The 22,709-nt window shown below is 45.4% G+C and overlaps 1 protein-coding gene and 1 pseudogene across 1 annotated transcript in view; both read left to right on the top strand.

The window, feature by feature from the left end:
- The window catches only part of LOC126249384 (ly6/PLAUR domain-containing protein 6B-like), a 397,877-nt gene that overhangs the window by 195,710 nt on the left and 179,458 nt on the right, over nt 1–22,709 (top strand). The window lies entirely within an intron of this gene.
- Nucleotides 10,894–11,011, top strand: LOC126250547 (5S ribosomal RNA; annotated as a pseudogene).

Below are 22,709 nucleotides of genomic sequence, written 5' to 3'. Positions count from 1 at the left end.
AACCATTTTTATTCTTCTTGCTAGTACGCGGGCCATAATTTTGTAATCACTGTTGAGTAATGTTACTGGGCGAAGGTTTTCAATTGCTTTGCTAAGTGAGTTTTTAGGAATTAGAACTATGATCCCCTCAGGAAATTCTTTGGGAGCGGCAACAGTGCCATTCATGAGTTCGTTGTACATGCATAGCAACTTGCTTTTCATTTGTGGCCAGAACACTTGGTAGCATTCCACAGGGATACCATCAGGTATGGTGGAAATGGTGGAAAGAAATACAGTAGAAGAAGAATGGGTATCTTTGAGGGATGAAGTAGTGAAGGCAGCAGAGGATCAAGTAGGTAAAAAGACGAGGGCTAGTAGAAATCCTTGGGTAACAGAAGAAATATTTAATTTAATTGATGAAAGGACAAAAGATAAAAATGCAGTAAATGAAGCAGGCAAAAAGGAATACAGACGTCTCAAAAATGAGATCGACAGGAAGTGCAAAATGGCTAAGCAGGGATGGTTAGAGGACAAATGTAAGGCTGCAGAGGCTTATCTCACTAGAGGTAAGATAGATACTGCCTACAGGAAAATTAAAGAGACTTTTGGAGAAAAGAGAACCACTTGTATGAATATCAAGAGCTCAGATGGAAACCACGTTCTAAGCAAAGAAGGGAAAGCAGAAAGGTGGAAGGAGTATATAGAGGGCTTATACAAGGGCGATGTACTTGAGAACAACATTATGGAAATGGAAGAGGATGCAGATGAAGATGAAATGGGAGATACGATACTGCGTGAAGAGTTTGACAGAGCACTGAAAGACCTGAGTCGAAACAAGGCCCCGGGAGTAGACAACATTCCATTAGAACTACTGACAGCCTTGGGAGAGCCAGTCCTGACAAAACTCTACCACCTGGTGAGCAAGATGTATGAGACAGGCTAAATACCCTCAGACTTCAAGAAGAATATAATAATTCCAATCCCAAAGAGAGCAGGTGTTGACAGATGTGAAAATTACGGAACTATCAGTTTAATAAGTCACAGCTGCAAAATACTAACACGAATTCTTTACAGACGAATGGAAAAACTGGTAGAATCCGACTCGGGGAAGATCAGTTTGGATTCCGTAGAAATATTGGAACATGTGAGGCAATACTGACCTTACAACGTATCTTAGAAGAAAGATTAAGGAAAGGCAAACCTACGTTTCTAGCATTTGTAGACTTAGAGAAAGCTTTTGACAATGTTGACTGGAATACTCTCTTCCAAATTCTGAAGGTGGCAGGGGTAAAATACAGGGAGCGAAAGGCTATTTACAATTTGTACAGAAACCAGATGGCAGTTATAAGAGTCGAGGGGCATGAAAGGGAAACAGTGGTTGGGAAGGGAGTGAGACATGGTTGTAGCCTGTCCCCGATGTTATTCAATCTCTATTTTGAGCAAGCAGTAAAGGTAACAAAAGAAAAATTCGGAGTAGGTATTAAAATCCATGGAGAAGAAGTAAAAACTTTGAGGTTCGCCGATGACATTGTAATTCTGTCAGAGACAGCAAAGGACTTGGAAGAGTAGTTGAACGGAATGGACAGTGTCTTGAAAGGAGGATATAAGACGAACATCAACAAAAGCAAAACGAGGATAATGGAATGTAGTCTAATTAAGTCGGGTGATGCTGAGGGAACTAGATTGGGAAATGAGACACTTAAAGTAGTAAAGGAGTTTTGCTATTTGGGGAGCAAAATAACTGATGATGGTCGAAGTAGAGAAGATATAAAATGTAGACTGGCAATGGCAAGGAAAAACGTTTCTGAAGAAGAGAAATTTGTTAACATCGAGTATAGATTTAAGTGTCAGGAAGTCGTTTCTGAAAGTATTTGTATGGAGTGTAGCCATGTATGGAAGTGAAACGTGGACGATAAATAGTTCGGACAAGAAGAGAATAGAATCTTTCGAAATGTGGTGCTACAGAAGAATGCTGCAGATTAGATGGGTAGATCACGTAACTAATGATGAAGTATTGAATAGAATTGGGGAGGTGAGGAGTGTGTGGCACAACTTGACAAAAAGAAGGAACCGGTTAGTAGGACATGTTCTGAGGCATCAAGGGATCACAAATTTAGCACTGGAGGGCAGCGTGGAGGGTAAAAATCGTAGAGGGAGACCAAGAGATGAATACACGAAGCAGATTCAGAAGGATGTGGGTTGCAGTAAGTACTGGGATATGAAGAAGCTTGCACAGGATAGGGTAGCATGGAGAGCTGCATCAAACCAGTCTCAGGACTAAAGACCACAACAACAACAACAACCATCAGATCCTGGAGACTTATTTTTAGGACTCTGTGCTATTGCGTCTCTCAATTCGTCCTCTTCTATTTCAGCCGTGAGATTTTCTACTTGCTCTGTACTAATTCGTCCTGATACGTTTGTAACAAGATCTCTCCGCGCCTCGTCGACGGTAGGTTTGGTGGACATCATATCTGAGACATATTTATGAACAGCGTTTCGAATTTCATTCTGCTTTGTGTGATTGGTTCCATCAGGTAACTTAACTTCTGTCAGTATTTTTCTGTTTCCTCTCTTATTCTCACGCATTACATGGTAGATAGCTGTTTCTTCCCCTTCTACAAAGTTTTGTATTCTCGCTCTGACTTTAAAACCTTCTGACTGTCGCCGCTTAAGTGCTAAAAGTTTTGCTTTAACTTTCTGAATCCGGCTAAATTTATCCATTAATCGTGTGTCGATGGCGTACAGGTCTCTAAGGCAGCTAAAATAAAATTCAGTCGTCTTTTTAATCCAGAAACTTTTCTGTCGTGAGTAATCGATCAGCATTCTTCTTATTTTAGGCTTAGCACATTGTAACCACCAAGCTATGGCAGAATTGTATAGCGGAAGTCGTTTCTCGCATTCTTGCCACACATTAGTAAATGCTACGCGACGTTCCTCATCATGTAGATGTATAATGTTGAGTTTCCATATGCCCCTCGCTCGGTAAGTCTCTTGTTTTTCCAAATTTACTGTGGTGATGTACGCGGCGTGGTCAGAAAACATAGTGGGCCAGACCTCAGACTCGAGTACATGGTTCTTAAAGTTGGACGAGACGTAAATTCTGTCTAGCCTGCTTGCTGAGTGACTGGTAAAATATGTGAAACCGGGCTGTGAGCCACGGGTATGTTCCCAGGTATCGGTTAACTACATTTGGTGGACTATTCTTTCCAGTTCTAAGGGCTTGTTGAAATTCGGTGTCTGGTCTTTCGGGCTAAGTACAGAATTAAAATCACCGGCTAGGATTATATAATCTTGACGTGTACCGAAGAGATGAACGATTTCACTTGTAAAAAAATCCGCTCTGGCACGCCTGTTATTGTTGCCTGACGGTGCATAAACGTTGATGATGCGGGCATTATTAACAGTCACTGCAACCCCTCTGCTGTTTTCAAGTTTTGCTATTTGTGTGACACGGATGCCTTCTTTCGTGAGAATTGCGGTTCCCAGCTCTGCACCGATACCGGGGTTTATTATGGCGTTGTATCCACGTATCTTTTCTAATTTAATATCTGTTACTTCCTGTAACAGTAGTATATCAACGTTAGCTGCGTATAGAAAGTCTTGCAGATGTTGTAAATGCAGGGAGAAGCGTATCTTATTAATGTTCAACGTAGCGATTTTGTAGGCTTGTGCTGCGTTCATATTGTCCTATTCATTACCGAAGTCAATATTCGTCATACGAAGTGCTGTCGGAGGAAAATCCTTTTTCACATGTATGTTCCGGCAATGATGTATCCATCGTGTTCAGTTGATTTCTTGGGGCAGGAGTCTGTCCCGTTCCTCCAGTTTCATTCAATTCTTCATCTTGATTCATTTCATCCGATTCATCAGCCCAAGTTTTGTATTGATTAGCTTTCGGTGTCTCTTTTTCTGCATTTCTAGTATCAGGGAAAACCTTGTCTGCATCGAAATTTGCTAGCAGCTTCAATCTCTCGTGTGACGAATGGTCCGTTGACATGGGACATGGTGTATTTGATTTGGCTTGCAAGGGGTCAGGTGCCTGCATACTCAGAACCGGATTACTATGTTCTTCTTCATGCAGTTTGTTGCTAATCTGCTTTGCTTTTTCTCGCAAAGGCGGTGCCAGTTGTTCAGCGCCCTTATGAGCTAGTCTCCTGTTTTTGTTTCCTTGGAGGACTGACTCTTGGGGAGGTTTCATCGTTTTCCATGGCCTCTTGGGTTTCTTGCGCTCGGTCCTGTTCGCTGGCAAGTGATGGGTTGGTTTCCTTGTGGTTTTCTGGAGACTGCTCATTCTGAAGGACTATAATCGGTTCAGGAGTTTGTTCTATTTGAACAGAGATATTTGGTTCTTTTTCTTGACTCTTTGGCTGTGTTGTCACCGTCGAGTTGCTAACTTCCATTATCACTTCACTGTCGCGAGTTGCATCATCCTGAGTAGCGTCCCGAGTAGCGTCAGGAGCGTCACGCGTATGGAGTTGTCCTGCGGCTGCCGCTACAGAAGTTAAAGGCAACGTTGACATGGCTGGGGGTCTCACTGCTTCGCCCGCAGGTAGCTGGGCCACTCGGCGTTGTATACACTGCGAGCGGACATGGCCTGTACCGCCGCAAGACGCGCAGGTTCTTGGCTGCCCATCATATATTACTATAGCCCGATAACCACAAACATTTATATACGAGGGTATGTGCTTGTGTAAATCAACTCGCAGTTGCCTGATACCATTCAGCACGGGGAACTTGTGAGCAGGAGACCACTTTTCTGCAAAATTGCGAATTATTCTCCCAAAAGGAGCTATCACCGAATTGATCAGCTCAGCGGTGATTTCAAATGGTAGCTCAAAGATACGGACAGTCCTTAATCCAAAGCCAGCATGCGTAACACGAACTTCACTAATATTGCCATCGTGATGTTTGAACTTAAATGTTCCGCCACTAGATTCAACAATTTTGTCACACAATTCCGTGTTTTTAAGCTTGACATACACAATGCTACTCACAACTGAAAGGTGAATACCTATAATATCCTCAAACGAAATTATCACAACTTCCTCTAACCATGTCTCAATTTCGGTCTCTGCCCGTTCTGGTCAAAAACAAATTTCAACGTGTCTATTCTATTAGGCTGATCCATCTCTCCTTCAAATATGAATCCATCAAAAGTTTGAAATAACGCAGCTAACTACTGCAACAGGCGCTTGACTTACCGAGCGGAGCGCAGCAGACCCCAGCGCACAGCACACGCCGGAGGTCCGCACACCACGGCCGCCAAAAGCCGACTGCGCTACCCAAGCACGACTTACGCCCCGTCCTCACAGCTTTACTTCTGCCAGTACCTCGTCTCCTACCTTCCAAACCTTACAGAAGCTCTCCTGCGAACCTTGCAGAACTATCACTCCTGAAAGAAAGGATATTGCGGAGTCATGGTCCGGCACACAGTTTTAATCTGCCAGGAAGTTTCATATCAGCGCACACTCCGCTGTAGAGTGAAAATTTCGTTCTAGAAACATCCCCCAGGCTGTGGCTAAGCCATGTCTCCGCAATATCCTTTCTTCCAGGAGTGCTAGTTCTGCAAGGCTGCCGGCCGAAGTGGCCGTGCGGTTAAAGGCGCTGCAGTCTGGAACCGCAAGACCGCTACGGTCGCAGGTTCGAATCCTGCCTCGGGCATGGATGTTTGTGATGTCCTTAGGTTAGTTAGGTTTAACTAGTTCTAAGTTCTAGGGGACTAATGACCTCAGCAGTTGAGTCCCATAGTGCTCAGAGCCATTTGAACCATTTTTTTCTGCAAGGCTCGCAGGAGAGCTTCTGTAAAGTTTGGAAGGTAGGAGACGAGGTACTGGCAGAAGTAAAGCTGTGAGGACTGGTGGGTGAGTCGTGCTTGGGTAGCTCAGTTGGTAGAGCACTTGCCCGCGAAAGGCAAAGGTCCCGAGTTCGAGTCTCGGTCCGGCACACAGTTTTAATCTGCCACCAAGTTTCACAGTTAATTTACAACTGTTATACCGATGATTCCTAGATCGACGTTCTTCCTGTGTTCAACCTGCACATTTTGACACTGCAGCCCTTTTTGTATTTCCTCAAGGCCCCCTAACTTAGAAAAAAGACCCTGCTACCTGCGTAGTCTCCTCTTCCATGTAGTGGTCTCCTGTATTTAGCGGAACCCGAAAACCAAACACGCTTTGGCGCAAGTAGAGAAATATGCAGCCTACACGGTCACAGAGCTTCCGATTCAGACCCTCCACTCACTTTCGTACTAGAGTTCCGCAATCGTACCTGTCCATAATGCTGCAAATGGTGAGCTCTGCATTCATCTCACAACCAAGCCTACCAGCCTTTACCACTTCCGATACCCACTTGAAACCAGACAAAATCTCTTCCGGTCCAAAACGACACACATCATAAATACTGACGTGAGCCACCACCTGCAGTTGGCTTCACCCCACGCTCTTCTTCATGACATACCAGATATACCAGTTCCACGTCTGGACTGATTCCACCTGGCATGCCACACAGAGTAAACATTGGCTTTCTCTTCTTTCTCGTCGTCGTCGTCGTCGTCGTCGTCGTCGTCGTCCCCCCCCCCCCCCCCGATTGGATGACCCAACTACCAATAATCCTACTCTCTGTGATTGCCTAGATCTTGTAGGCTAAGAGGTCTCCTCTAAAACAGGACAAGTGACTGCACCCAGCTGAGGGACAGTGTCAGTCACAGACAACACCTGGAACCTGTTTGTCAGACTAACCAGGGAGGTCCCACGTTCGGCGCCCTGGGAAGTTATTCTCCACCTGCCATGCTGGACGTGCTAGACACCCTTTGCATCCCCACGGCCGGCCCACAACAATGATGCCCATGCACTGCAACTTCAAGCTGTGTAACCGAAGTCATCACAATCTGGAGCTGAGAGTGAAGTGACACCATCTCGGTTCCAATCCACACACAGCACTCACAGTCCCTATCCATACTAAAGACCATGGAGAACAACACTACATAGACAAATAAGGGACAGTCGACATGTGCTACGGAAGTCTACTGTAGACACTGAGAAAAATGTAAGAACTGTGTCTAATAAATTAGATTAACGCGCAGAGGCTCAAAAGCTAAACTACCAAAGCACTCAGGTGAGACTAAATAATGCGCTTCTAATTAGGAACTTGTAATACGCCACAAAATCGGTTTACTTCCAGGCACAAACGAAAACGCGAAAACTGTGTCTATTAAATACTATGGGCAGATGGCTAAGACATTTTTAGTACAGTATTTATCCAGCTTTTTCTCCCACTAAATATTTAACAGTCCCATGTCGATTTCCTCGTTTTTCCAGCTGTGTGTGTGTGTGTGTGTGTGTGTGTGTGTGTGTGTGTGTGTGTGTTCGCATTTTTGGAAATTGTTCTAGATCCGATTTTACTGTTTATCCATTATAGCCACATGCGTCCCATAAGATTGTAGAACGGTTGCTTAAGACGTCATGGTTGTGCACCGAAACAAAATATTTACCAGTTGGGGACTAGTTCAAATGATTCAAATGGCTCTGAGCACTATGGGACGTAACATCTCAGGTCATCATTCCCCTAGAACATACACTCCTGGAAATGGAAAAAAGAACACATTGACACCGGTGTGTCAGACCCACCATACTTGCTCCGGACACTGCGAGAGGGCTGTACAAGCAATGATCACACGCACGGCACAGCGGACACACCAGGAACCGCGGTGTTGGCCGTCGAATGGCGCTAGCTGCGCAGCATTTGTGCACCGCCGCCGTCAGTGTCAGCCAGTTTGCCGTGGCATACGGAGCTCCATCGCAGTCTTTAACACTGGTAGCATGCCGCGACAGCGTGGACGTGAACCGTATGTGCAGTTGACGGACTTTGAGCGAGGGCGTATAGTGGGCATGCGGGAGGCCGGGTGGACGTACCGCCGAATTGCTCAACACGTGGGGCGTGACGTCTCCACAGTACATCGATGTTGTCGCCAGTGGTCGGCGGAAGGTGCACGTGCCCGTCGACCTGGGACCGGACCGCAGCGACGCACGGATGCACGCCAAGACCGTAGGATCCTACGCAGTGCCGTAGGGGACTGCACCGCCACTTCCCAGCAAATTAGGGACACTGTTGCTCCTGGGGTATCGGCGAGGACCATTCGCAACCGTCTCCATGAAGCTGGGCTACGGTCCCGCACACCGTTAGGCCGTCTTCCGCTCACGCCCCAACATCGTGCAGCCCGCCTCCAGAGGTGTCGCGACAGGCGTGAATGGAGGGACGAATGGAGACGTGTCGTCTTCAGCGATGAGAGTCGCTTCTGCCTTGGTGCCAATGATGGTCGTATGCGTGTTTGGCGCCGTGCAGGTGAGCGCCACAATCAGGACTGCATACGACCGAGGCACACAGGGCCAACACCCGGCATCATGGTGTGGGGAGCGATCTCCTACACTGGCCGTACACCACTGGTGATCGTCGAGGGGACACTGAATAGTGCATGGTACATCCAAACCGTCATCGAACCCATCGTTCTACCATTCCTAGACCGGCAAGGGAACTTGCTGTTCCAACAGGACAATGCACGTCCGCATGTATCCCATGCCACCCAACGTGCTCTAGAAGGTGTAAGTCAACTACCCTGGCCAGCAAGATCTCCGGATCTGTCCCCCATTGAGCATGTTTGGGACTGGATGAAGCGTCGTCTCACGCGGTCTGCACGTCCAGCACGAACGGTGGTCCAACTGAGGCGCCAGGTGGAAATGGCATGGCAAGCCGTTCCACAGGACTACATCCAGCATCTCTACGATCGTCTCCATGGGAGAATAGCAGCCTGCATTGCTGCGAAAGGTGGATATACACTGTACTAGTGCCGACATTGTGCATGCTCTGTTGCCTGTGTCTATGTGCCTGTGGTTCTGTCAGTGTGATCATGTGATGTATCTGACCCCAGGAATGTGTCAATAAAGTTTCCCCTTCCTGGGACAATGAATTCACGGTGTTCTTATTTCAATTTCCAGGAGTGTAGAACTACTTAAACCTAACTAACCTAAAGCCATCACACACATCCATGCCCGAGGCATGATTCGAACCTGCGACCGCAGCAGTCGCACGGTTGCAGACTGAAGCGCCTAGAACCGCTCGGCCACCAACGGCCGGCAGTTGGGGACTAGTATGTAATAAACACGCATCCCGACATCTGACAGAAGCCAAAGTTGTGCTGGCTTGTGTGAAGAGTCTCAGATAATGAATTTGCTGATACAGTTATCTGTAGGAAACTTCTGGTGGGTAAATATTGCCTTAATATCTAGTCATCCTCGGCAGAGACTGACAAATAATTGTTAATTTAGATAAATTCAAATTTTTGCTCTTCAAAAATGTTAAAAATGCTTTCTTTAGTCTGTTAGCTGTGTTACACAAATATTTGGGTCTTATAATTGACATAGATATGGAGTGGAATAAACACATAGGGTCAGAAGTAGGTAACGTAAAAGTCAGGCAACGTTTCCTTGGTAACTACTGTTCTTCTACGCCGTAGGTGACGTATAGAACACTCACATGGGTCATAACTCAATACTCTTCAAGTGGGTGGAACCCATTCCTCGCTGTACTGACAGGAGACATTGAGTGTATACAAAGAAATGCAGTACGAACTGTCTTGGAGTTTACTTATTGTCAGTATGATGTAAACAAAATGTTGAAAACTCTTAACTGACAAAACCTCGAAAGAAGGCAGCATCCATCGCTTGATAACCTGCTTAGAAAATTTAGAATATTTCTCAGCCCCATACGTATCTATCCCACAGACATTGTTCAGGTAAAATTTGACAAAAAACAGCTCGCACATAAGCGTACAAGCAAACTCTCTGCCCAAGTTCCATTCGTGAATGGACTGATAAGAAACATTTAAGTGTGACCCTACAGCAAACAATATTGGCCGAACGATATGAATTTCTGTCTTCCTGATTTTTATGGAACTCAAATAACGTAACTTTCTGTCAGGGCCGCGAGGGATTAGCCAAGCGGTCTCAGGCGCTGCAGCTGGTCCCGGAGGAGGTTCGAGTGCTCCCTCGGTCATGGGTGTGTGTGTTTGTCCTTAGGATAATTTAGGTTAAGTAGTGTGTAAGCTTAGGGACTGATGACCTCAGCAGTTAAGTCCCATAAGATTTCACACACATTTGAACATTTTTTTTTTCTGCCAGGTCTTTTAACTGCTTAATTACTACACAGAATTGTCACCAAGAGAGGACATCAGAGATCAATGTATGGCGATCGATCTACATCTACATTAAAACCACAGACAGTCCATGATGCCTATAAATTAAAATTTATTATAATAAATGACATTTCAAACATGTTATCCCTCTCATTAAAATCGGTTAAAGTATCTGAGACATAATACGCGCAACCCCATAACATAACTCTTTCACTATGCTTAGTTAAAATCAAATTTTTGTGTGAATAAGAGATTTTCCGAGAATATCTGATTCCAAAGTTGTATGATAGTTCTAAATATTCGCACTCCTTAAAAACTTTACAGCCTACAGTTAACCGTTGTTTGCTTCACGACTGGTTTTTTTAACCAGTTAATGCATTAATCCGTTAGAAAAATCGCAGTTAACCGCGTCAGTTACTCCATCAAACCTCAATTTTTGACAGCAGTTTTTCCGAGTGACTTTGGAAAGGGATTTTTATCACGCCTGTTCTTGATTGAGCAGATTTTGCTTGTTTTCCTGACGAAAAAGGTAGCTACAGGTATCAGTATTACATTCACTGAGCTCATGATGGCTGTGGATGTATGTGCAGTTTCAGGTCACTTATCACCTTTGTTTCTCAGAAGAAGGTGATGCTAAGCAATTAATGATTCACCAACGAAGACGTTATTTAATAACAGAAATTGTATAGAATTACATCATTTATTTGCAGTTAGTAAAGACGCTTGAAGCCAACGGTCTTGCCGCAATGGTAACACCGGTTCCCGTCAGATCACCGAAGTTAAGCGCTGTCGGGCTGGGCTAGCACCTGGATGGGTGGCCATCCGATCTGCCGAGCGCTGTTGGCAAGCGGGGTGCACTTAGCCCTTGTGAGGCAAACTGAGGAGCTACTTGATTGAGAAGTAACGGCTCTGGTCTCGGAAACTGACATACGGCCAGGAGAGCAGTGTGCTGACCACATGCTCCTCCATATCCGCATCCGGTGACGCCTGTGGGCTGCGGATGACACGGCGGTCGGTCCGTTCCGTTGGGCCTGCCTTCAAGGCCTGTTCGGACGGAGTTTTGGGCATGCTACGTCAGTTGTGCAACGATGCTGGTATCAGTAGTCACGTAAACATTCTCACGTCCGTATAAGGGGTTCTGGACGTCTATGCGGCACAGAAACCTGCCAGGATCGTCGTACTGTAAGGACAGCAGTGGCAGATCATACAGCTACCACAGCACCACGTCACAGCATTGAAGTACATGGCTCGACTGGTGCCGTCACCTGCCGAGCTGGCCTATCGGCGCTCACCGTGGTCCTATAAAGACAGCAGCGGAAGGGCTCAGACGGCTGAAGAGCGGCGCCTATGCTGCTACCAGCCCGCCCCAGATGGGAAATTGAAATACATTAAAGAAAAATTAAGAAAAAAGAAAGGTTCAGATTGCAGTCGTGTTCTGACAGGGCTCGTGATCGTTTATCTACTCATCGTTGCTCTGGCCATTGATAGTTGCTACGACTTGGTATCCGATTTGGTGTTGCTCTGTGGTCTTTGTATTTCGCCGTGTGATCTTTGTTGTCAGTTGTCCCTGTTGTGTGTGTCTGCAATGTAGCGGCGATTGCCCGCGGCCCGTCAGCCCGTGTGATCCGCTCTCGCTCGATTTCGGTTATTAGAACTGGCGAAGAGGTAAAAGGTTAACAGTGCATTATGGACGCCAAACTTGAACAGCTCGTGAAACAGCAACAGCAGCAGCAATTGCAACAGCAGTTCTAACAGCAGTTCCCGCAGCAAACGGACATTTTTCGTCAGGAAATTCTGTCCGAACGATTAGAGGTACAAGGTTTACAACACGTGCAGCCTGTGGTCACCTCCCTGACGGAGTCCGTCCCACTTGCATTTCCGTTGTTTAACGATACCAAGGAAGACTGGGACATGTATTTGCATCGACTGATACAACGAGCCGTTTTTCGGGTTTCTGATGACGCTCTCTAGCGGCCGCTCCTTCTTTCCTGGGCTTCCCTGGAGATATTCTTCTTACCTGAGAAGTTGGCTCTCCTCTCAAACCCGGTTGTACTCATTTTCAAGGAAATGTGTTCGTTGCTGTCGAGCTACTATTCATCACGCCTCGAGTTCCATCAGTACGACTAGCAATCGGACCAGTCTTATCGCCTGTGGGAGATGGATTTGAAAGGTCTATGTCGTCGTTATGATTTTACTTGTGCCAACCCGTCTTGCAAAACATCATATGCCGATTCCCTGATACGTGACATTGTGGCTCCTGATCCAGAAGCTCGCACTGCAGCCCTCTAGCTAGACAATAATACCTTGGACGACATACCGAAAATCGCGGACTCTTTCGAGATGGTGCAGGCAGCAACTATTTAAGGCCCGTGCCCAGGTTGCAGCGGTTGAACCACCGCCACGGCGACAGAACTCTCCCAATCCTTCTTCCCGATGGCGGTGTCGTGATTCATCACTTTTGGACGTGTCAATGACCTCTGAGCAGGCAGTCCAGCCGCGTAGGTGCTAACAGCGTCGTCTGCTGTCTTGTCCTGACTGTTTTGTAACGCACCAAGGCGCAGGCTGCCCTGATCGCTGGGCGCACTGCACCCGTTGTGGAAAGGATGGATATCTCCGTACTATCTGCCATCAAGCATTAGGTCAGTCAAATGCTGCTCCTAACTTGCGTCGTGGTACGGTGCATGAACTTTAGTCTACCGTTCCCTACGGCAATCCTTTCGCCCCCAAGTTGTTTATTGATCTCACGATTGCATATCAGGACATTCGCTTCCAAGTCGACACGGGAGTAACAGTTTCCCTGGTCAGTCTCACGACATACACTCGTCTGTGTTACCGAGCGTAGGTCCCACGCTCTAGCAAACTGGTTGCATATAGTGACAGCTCTGTTCACCTCTGGGATCAATTCACCATTGCGGCAACATACAACATGGTTATGTGGCAATTAGCGCTGTATGTTGTCAATTCATTCAGATGACAATATTTTCGGCCTGAACGCCTTCTCGCTGTTAGTGTTATCCATCACGAACGAAGTTTATATAATCTTGACCACAGACCCCTTCCAGGGACTTGATTGCCTTTGTGCATCTTTCGCGTCTCTGTTTGAGCCTGGCCTGGGCTTGCCACCAACTTTGAGGCACATATTTCTTTATGTCCAGAGTGGTGTCCCAATTCTGTCGAGCACCTCCTCTTCCAATCTCCTCACCGATGGCCATTAGGCTCGACCTCGATGTCCTTCACGACGCTGGGGTCGAAGAACCAGTCAAAATTAGTACTTCGACCACACCCCTTGTTGTGGTTCAGAAACCAAATGGCTCCCCCCTACTTGGTGAAGATTTTAATAGACGATCAATGCCAAAGCTTCGGTGGAAACCCTCACCATACCATGTCAAAAGGACTTCCTCTCAAAGCTTGTTGGAGATGGATGTTTTATTCTAAAATAGACCTTGCTGATGCTTACTTACAGATTCCACTACATGAGGAATCACAATGCATTGCTGTCATCAATAGGCCTTTTGGCTTTTACAAATACAAGTGTTTACCTTTTGGGATCTCTGATGCTTCAACGATCTTCCAGTGATAACTGGAACAGTTAACCATGTTCATCCTAGCTTGTACCAATTACCTTGACGAGGTAATTGTTATGGGTACTACGTGCCAAACCCATCTCCATAACCTGCGTACCCTCTTTACTATGTTGCATGATGCACGGCTGAAGTGCCGTCGGCACAAATGCCAGCTTTTTCAGGAACAAGTGGACTACATTGGCCACTTGGTCACCAAAGACGGGATTATCCCACTGACCATAATGTTTCTGCTATTGAACCTCTCCTGTGTCTCCAAAACCCACAAGAGTTGCAGGCTTTTTTGGGGAAAGTGACTTATTATTCTAAGCACCTTCTGCACGCAACCCACATTATGCACCCCTCAACCAGTTGCGGAAGAAAAGTGTCTGTGTCAGTGGTCGGCGACCTGTGAGCGTCCCTTTCCTCAGCTGAGCCATATGTTATGTTCTATACTCTGCCCTACTCCACTTTCCCATCACACGCCCTTGTTTTGGCTGCGGACACTTCTCCCTATAACACTGGTGCAGTGCTGCACCATAATGACGATGGTATTGAGCAACCAATCGCCTATGTATCCAAAATGCTGACGGCTGCCCAACACAGTTACTCCCAGATCGAGAAAGAGGCGTTGGCGATTATCTTTGCCGTGAATAAATTACATGTGTACCTATTTGGGACACAGTTTACACTCATTACAGACCATAAACCATTCATAGCACTCTTCGTGCCACACTCTCGGCTTCCAGAGCAGACAGCCCTAAGGCTCCACCGATGGGCTCTTTTCCTTAGCTCCTACAATCACACCATCAAGTACAACCCTTCCGCACAACTTGCAAAGATGGACTTTGCTACCACGTTTACCCTCAGGACCAGACCCAGCATTTGACCAACTGGAGCTCTCATGTTTTCACTTCGATGTGGAACGACAACACATCTTGGATGGGTTTCCCATTCAGACTGTTGTTGTGGACATGCTCCGTGACCCCATTTTGTGGCTTGCCTTGCACTTTGTTCTCCTAGGCTGGCCCACTTACTTTTCGAAGTTAGCTGATCCTGACCTCCTGGCTTGGACTTGCCTCTCTCATCGTTTGTGCATCATCTCCTATATGCTCTTTCTGTATGCAAAGGGTGGTACCCACTGTGTCATCACATCTACCTTACACACTCACGTCTTGGAACTCCTCCACCATGGGCATTGAGGTATGTCAAGGATGAAAGCCCTTGTCAAGTGACTGAACAAGGACGTGGAGGCTAAGGTGCGCCACTGTTCTGCATGTGCTCACCAATGGGCTGTTCCACTTAAGTCCCCTGGCTTATTTCCCGCTGCCCTTGAGATCACATTCATCTCGACTTTGCTGGCCTCTTCCTCGGCTCTATGTGGCTCATTGTCGTGGTCGCTTATTCAAACTACCGCTATGTGGTCAGTATAGCTTCCACCGCCACAGCTGCCACACACAATGCCCTTTTGCAGATTCTAGCTATTGAAGGGTTTCCTGTACCATCGTAACTGACATTGGGCCCCATTCACAGCTGTGGCCTTTGAATAGTTCTGCATGGCAGCAAACACTTGTGAAGCCCTCCGTTTCACCCATCCTGCAATGGCAAAACAGAGTGGATGGTGTGCACATTTAAGTAAGAAATGTTGAAGGATGTGGGTGCATCTACCACAACAGCAGCACTCACGATGCTGCTAATCACCTACAGGTCCATCCCTGTCCATGAGTGCAACACAGCAGAACTCCTCCATGGTCCACAGTCACATACCCTCCTCCATCTCCCGGCACACCACTCCAAAAGACCACACACCCAACATGCTGAACGATACTTTCCAAGTATGGCTGTTTGGGCATTTTCCTATGGGGCAAAACTCTCATGGGTGCTGGATAGAGTAGTGGTTGATACACCAACAGGTGTCGAGCATCGGAGCCGGCCGCTGGTGGCCGAGCGGTTCTGGCGCTACAGTCTGGAACCGCGCGACCGCTACGGTCGCAGGTTCGAATCCTGCCTCGGGCATGGATGTGTGTGTTGTCCTTAGGTTAGTTAGGTTTAAGTAGTTCTAAGTTCTAGGGGACTTATGACCTCAGCAGTTGAGTCCCATAGTGCTCAGAGCCATTTTTTTCGAGCATCGGTACATGAAAAAACTCCGTCTCCACCTCCAGCCTACACATCCAGCGGTGTATTACTCTGGGTCCCCACAATCACATGTCCCTGCGACTCATCAGTACCATTTGCACTCCATGACACCATCGGCATCTCCTGTGGGCATGGGTATGGAGGTCGAGACATCATCACAGCCTCTGTTTACTCCTCAGTCATTCAACACATTGCAGTTCCCCTGCGCAGTGCCAAAAGTCCCGCATTACTTCTTCCAGCTAGTGGCCCACAACCACGGGACACCACCACCTGTTAACTTCCCAATACATTGTCTGGGGCGCTTTGGTGGGGGGGGGGGGGGGGGGGGAGGATCTGGAATCTCGGTCCGACAACTTTGACAGCCCACCAGAAAGCATGGGTGTAGACGACAGCCGCGCTGGAGTCGCCACCACAGTGCTATGCGTGGGCCACGCCCGCCGCGTCGGCTTATCGGCGCTCACGGTGGTCTTATAAAGCCGGCAGCGCAGCGGCTCAGACCACAGTCGTGTTCCAACAGCGCTCGTGGTCGTTTATCTATTCATTGTTGCTCTGCTCGCTGATAGTTGCTACGTCTTGGTATCTGATTTGGTTTTGCTCTCTGGTTTTGGTATTTCGCCGTGTTGCCTGTGTTGTCAGTCGTCCATGTTCTGTGTGTCTATGTCACACCAGCGATTCCCCATTGACGCGTCGGCCCGTCGGCTGGTGCACCCTGGCCTCGCTCAGTTCTGGGTACTAGAGTAACCTTGTACGGAAGTGAAAGGTGGACCATCAACAATTGAGGAAAAAAGGAATAGGATATTTTGAAATGTGGTGCTACAGAACAATTCTGAATGTTTTATCGGTAGATCGGACAAGGAACGAAAAGGCACTGAATCGAATTAGAGAGAAAAGAAGTTTGTGATACACTTTGGCTAAATGAAGGGATCATTTAATAGGACACATCCTGAGGCATCAAGGAATCATCAGTTTGGTAACTGACAGAAGCATGAGACATAAAATTGCCGAGGGAGACCAAGAATTGATTACATAAGCAGTTTCATTGGATGAAAGTTATATAGGCCGTGCAGACAGGAAGAGGTGTGCGCGCCATATTCTAGTAGAGAGAGCTACACATCAAACCATTATTCGGACAGAAGACTGCCGCAGCAGCTTTACCTCTGGGTAAATTTCCTAGGTTTACAACAGAGATACTATTACTATAGTAGGCAGATATATTGTATTGACGTAACAGTTCTTCTGCTTTCTTTCGTGGAATTTCCATGTTCATGAAATAAACTCCCACTGGAAATTTTCTTACTCTTTGACAGAAAAACGGTTCCCGAATGTGAAAGGGAATAATCAGTCAACCGACATGCATAACTGCTAGAAGATTGCCTAATTTCAAAGTGGAGTGTTTATTTGTCCGTTAGAAATAAATAGCTTGACATTGTCAGTGCCAAACGATGGGATAGTTTTTTTTAGAATTGAAAAGGTATGTGAAACATCTCTCTCCAATTGAATTTGCTAAATTTTCAATAATTCGTGTGCTGGATATTGTTTTAATTTTGTGATCATTTAAAAATGTTTGATTCATGTAGTCCAGTACCCTAAGAATGAGTGTAACAAATTCCACGTGCATTAAGATGCTACACAGTGAATAATGGTTTTACATGGTTAACTGTTTTTTTTCAAGCACATTAACGATTTTTACTTTGTAAAGTGCCTTCGAAGCTAAAATCGTCGTATATTCAGAGCGTGTTGCGTAACCTACCGCACGACCACGAGCTGCGGACCTGCAGATGTCCTCCAATCCCCTGTAAACTATGGTCTAGGAACCTTATTCCAATAGATCACGGTGGTCCACTTGTCACATTCCTTCTCCTTTTGTGTGCAGAGAGTCGTTGGCCCCGAACATTTTGTCATTGCTAGTTGCTGACTTTCTTACTAACATGCAGCTTCTGCTGTTTTTCCACCTTTCTCGCTGTCGCAATAGCAGTAATTTATGTTTATGTAGCACGCAGTACTCACCGAACAAGTTCACCTACTTTCCACGCAACAATTTACAGAAAATTTAATTGGAGATCCATCCATTATTACCATCCTTTTGAACACTATTAATCATTTTCAGTGTATATTTTGTGTTAAGAAATGATTATTTCATGATTCCTCAGTTACCTCACAGGTGAATGTGTCTTACGGGCTTACTGATTTCTCCATAACTGAACACCCATTGTAACACCCAAAAGCACACACCTGCTACATTGTTACATGTATGTGACTACCTCGTCCTTACACCACTTAGCTACTTTGACAGACAACTCTTTGCAACTCTCTGTGGTTAAACAAAAGCTGGCCATAGGGACATAACTCAGACACTTACTAGATGTTGAAGTAGGAATCGTAAACTTTAAATAAGGTAGATTTGTGTGCACCTACATTCAGTCATTAGTAAGAATGGAGCCACAGTAATTCCAACGTTACACATATTAGCTTATCTTTATTAGACATATTGTGATAATATGAGGTCGGTTTGGTTTCCTTTTAAAAATTCGGTAACGTTCAAGATATGAGCGATCAAGATATCTCTTTGCATTTACTTTCAACATAAAGACGTCGATAATTAACGTATCATTAAGCACACAAGCGATATATATGTATAAAATAATCAGTAATATTGATGTTGGATGAAGGAGAGGACCACATCCAAGCTATCGCTTGGAGTATATTTAATGTAGCTGAATGATCACTATGCAGCTCGAAAGTGGGAGGATTGCATCATTCTGCAAGAATGTCATGGACCGAAAGTCGAAATCTTCTCAATAAGAATGGAAGTTCATTTTAAAGGAGATCGGCCTACATAAGCCTAGTCCTAAATTTAGTAAGATATCACATCCAGTCACATTATTGTCTATGACACCACTACGCAAATTCTCGTGGAGAAGTTGATCGTTGTGCATTTTAACACTATAACGTTGATGTTGATCGGATCCACGATTCGATTTACCTACGAGACAACTACAAATACTTATGACAAGGTACATACTAAAATTGGATTCATATTTGTATGAATTTCAGCAACAGAAATTCTCTTTACTAGCATTTTCTGAGGCCTTAAATATTCCGCCTTTGCGTACAGTATGTAATAAAAAGTATCTGAACACCTGTTAGTGGACATTAATAAGGTATGTTCCCATCCTTTGCCTTTATAACGGTTTGAACTCTGATCAGGGCACCGTTAGTGTTGCGTCTGAATGTGGAAGAATGACAACCCGTTCTTCCACAAGAGCCGAAACCAGTGAAGGTAGTGATGTTGGACGCTAGGGTCTGGAGCTAACTCCACGTTCATCACAAAAGTGTTCCATTGAGTTCAGGACGGTACTCTGGGTAGACAAGTCCATTTGAGGAGTTTTATTGTCCAGAAACCATTGCCTTACAGATGCTACTTTATGGCAGCGTGAACAAGATGAACTGGCATTCTTATAAAAACAATCATCGTCTCCAAAATATTTCTCTACTGTAAGAAGTGCACAATGCTAAAAAATGTGTTCATATCGTTGCTCATTCAGAGTTATCTTAAGAACTAATAGGGGACCACACCCGAACAACGAAAACACCCACATGCTATAACGCTATCCCCTCCATACTTCACTTTTTCCGCTACATATGATGGCAGCTAACGTTCTCAGGACATTGGCCAAACCCAAACCCAAACTCTCCATCAGGTTGCCGCAGGGTATAGCGTGATGCACCGCCCGAAATCATTCGTTTCCTGTCAACCACTGTCCAGTGGCGTAGCCCTTTACACCATCTCAGGGGTCGTTTAGCACTGACTACAGAAACATGTGGTTTATTGCATCATATTCTGTTTAGCGTCCTACGCACAGTCATGCCTGGACTACTAGTAGCACTTTGGAACTCACGAGCGATTCCTTCCACTGATTTAATGGGATATTTTACAACCAGCATATGCAATACTCAATGGTCCTTGTCCGTGAGTACATAATGCCTTCATAGTCTTGGCAGTTTTATAAGGCTTCAAATGTCCTGATCGATTTGTTAATCAAGAGACATCCACTCATTAATCCACATTTAAAGTCATTAAGCTCTTCTGACCAACCCGTTCTGCTATTAGTGCTTCCCTGCTGACAACAGAATAGTAGTAGGGTAATGAGAATCCAACGACACTTTTGATATCAAATTGATATGCAAAATTAATTATACTGATCCTCAACCCCCTCCCCCACTCCTCCAACTATCCTATTGGCAGGAATTTCGAATTTTGGCAGGAGTTATGAATTTTGGCGGGAATTTTCGAATTTTGGTGGGAATTTCTTTGTCCCAGAGCTGTGCTGGCTTCCCACCCCACCCAGGAATTGATGGGAAATTAAAAATGGTGGTGCCCTTCCCAGGACTCGAACCCTGATCGTCCTGGATGGAAATCACAAGGACACCCCCCCTAAAACAATTGTACTACCAGAGGTGCTTCGAATAGGCGGGAAATTAAAAACGGCTGTGCCCTTTCTGGAACTCGAACCCTGGTCCTTCTGGGCGGAAATCTGTAGTGCACCTCCAAACATATGGAAACTGCACAGATGCTGGAGAGGAAGATTGCAGTAGTGTACCTTATTTAGTTTCGTTGAGAAACTGACGTAAAGATCGCTCCTGATTACATAATTAATCATGAGGGCTAGGCCTAATTACACAACTATATGCACAGCGCAACACGAGGAATGTCTAAAGTCGCACTACAGCTCAAAAATTGATGACACCATACAGCTGGTGTCATCCTAAAAGGAAAACATCTCACAACACCACTCAAAACTAATGACAGACACACTCAAACTCTACACTTCACCTACAAGCTGGCACGAGTTCACCGAGGTCGCTGATCGCCTTGAGATGACAGTCCTTTGTCGACTCAAAAGCGTGTATATTCAACTAAACAATATGAGATAAGAGGACGGCAGCCCCAAGTTCAACCTGTTCATCTAAGATATAGCGACACAGCCCAACCCCCACACGCCGACCCAACGGTCGGGGGGTGCACCTAAGGCGGCGACCTCACACAGACTAGGCACACCTCCAACGCCTCCAATAGGCCTGTCATTCTGCGATCGAGAACACTTTTATTTAACCTCAACGCAAATCTTTCTTGCAGTCTCTTTAACATATTTCTTGGAAACACTGGACTCTTCTGGAACAACAACGAAATTCCTGAAAACGCTCCTGACGAATTTTTCAAAAGAAGACTGCTTGTAAAACAAGAATCTTTCTGCCTAAAGCGATCACAGGCCCAAAGCAGCCTCAAACAGCAGTGTGTTCAATACAATGCGTCACCACGAGCACATTGCTGGGTAGTCAGCGTTATCGACGCCGACAAAAGCTACACATGCAGTAGCGTGTGATGCTGGCATCCCTCAGAACGAAACCATGATAAATAAGGACTACCCTGATTACGAGTTGTTTGCCTAAAACGACAGTCGTGACCTCCTATGGAACTCGGCCACCACGCCATTCTGAGCACTGGACTGTAACATTTGTATTTAACATCAACATGTATCCTATAATCAAGCATCTATTGAAAAAGGAAAACATGATTGCGACAGTAATAAATGTACTCCTTCCACGAAAATAAGAGCAGTTCATAGTCTCTTAGTTTGTGAGCAAAATCGGTATTGTTTTTACGTTCAACTGCATGATACAATTCGCATCTCATTATTTTGCGACATCCAACGAAGTGCACCGCCACCCATTACAGATGATCAGCACAGTCATGTCCATCCTGCACAAAGTAGGGAAAGAAACTTCCACTATTTTGATGCAAAAGCTACTGATCACAGCAGTATGTCCTCGTTGTTTCAAAACCATCATCAATGTAAAGAGAAAGTGAGAATCTAAAGTACGAAGAAAAAACATCTATGTTTAGCAATATCTTTCACCTTGATGAACAAATTACATGACCTGAGACCTTCTCTCGCGCTCATATCAGTGTCTGTAAATAAACTGTAGTGCACGTGTGAATAATAAACACTTCATACATGTGAAATAACATTAGAGAATACAATCTTTCACACCGTTGGCGCACATGTCTGAAAAATCACAATCATTTTACATTCAACAAGAACAAGCTATAATTCAAGACAATGTAGCTGTTTTGCACACTATGGCAGGTCCCATTTTATCTATCTATATCATACTAGCGTTTACGAAAGAAATCAAAAAAAGAAACACTTGTATGCTTACAGGTAATACCCTAATTAAACTCCTCTTTGCGCAACACCACCATCTCGTCAGTTGAAAATATTTCCCAACAAAAAGAATAAAGGTAGCGCCTTACAAGTGAGCCTTTTTCCCTCCAACTTATAGGTGAAGGGTAGAGTTTCAGTGTGTCTGTAACTAGTTTCGAGTGATATTGTGAAATTTTTTTCCTTGCAGGATAACACCAGTTGTATGGCGACGTCAATTTTTGAGCTGTATTGCGATTTTCGGCATTCCTTGTGTAGTGCTAAGCATACAGTTGTGTAAACATCCCTGATTTTCGTGATTAATTATGTAACCAGGACCGATCTTTACATCAGTTTCCCAACCAAAATAAATAAAGTACAGTAACCTAAACTTCCTCTACAGCATATGGGCTATTTCCATGTGTGTGTGTGTGTGTGTGTGTGTATGTGTGTGTGTGTGTGTGTGTGTGTGTGTGTGTAGGGGTGGGGGGTGCACTTGAGCTTTCCATCCAGATGGACAAGATCTCGAGTCCCAGAAAGGGGAACGCCATTTTTAATTTCCGACCAATTCCAAGCGCCTCTGGTGGTATAATTGCTTTCTGTTCAGGAGGACCAGATTTCGAGTCCCAGGAAGGGTACCACCAT

The sequence above is a fragment of the Schistocerca nitens genome, chromosome 3, assembly GCF_023898315.1.
Source record: "Schistocerca nitens isolate TAMUIC-IGC-003100 chromosome 3, iqSchNite1.1, whole genome shotgun sequence".
Taxonomy (NCBI): Eukaryota; Metazoa; Arthropoda; class Insecta; order Orthoptera; family Acrididae; genus Schistocerca; species Schistocerca nitens.
The sequence above is the reverse complement of the archived record's forward strand: the minus strand, read 5'-3'. Positions and strand labels throughout refer to the sequence as shown.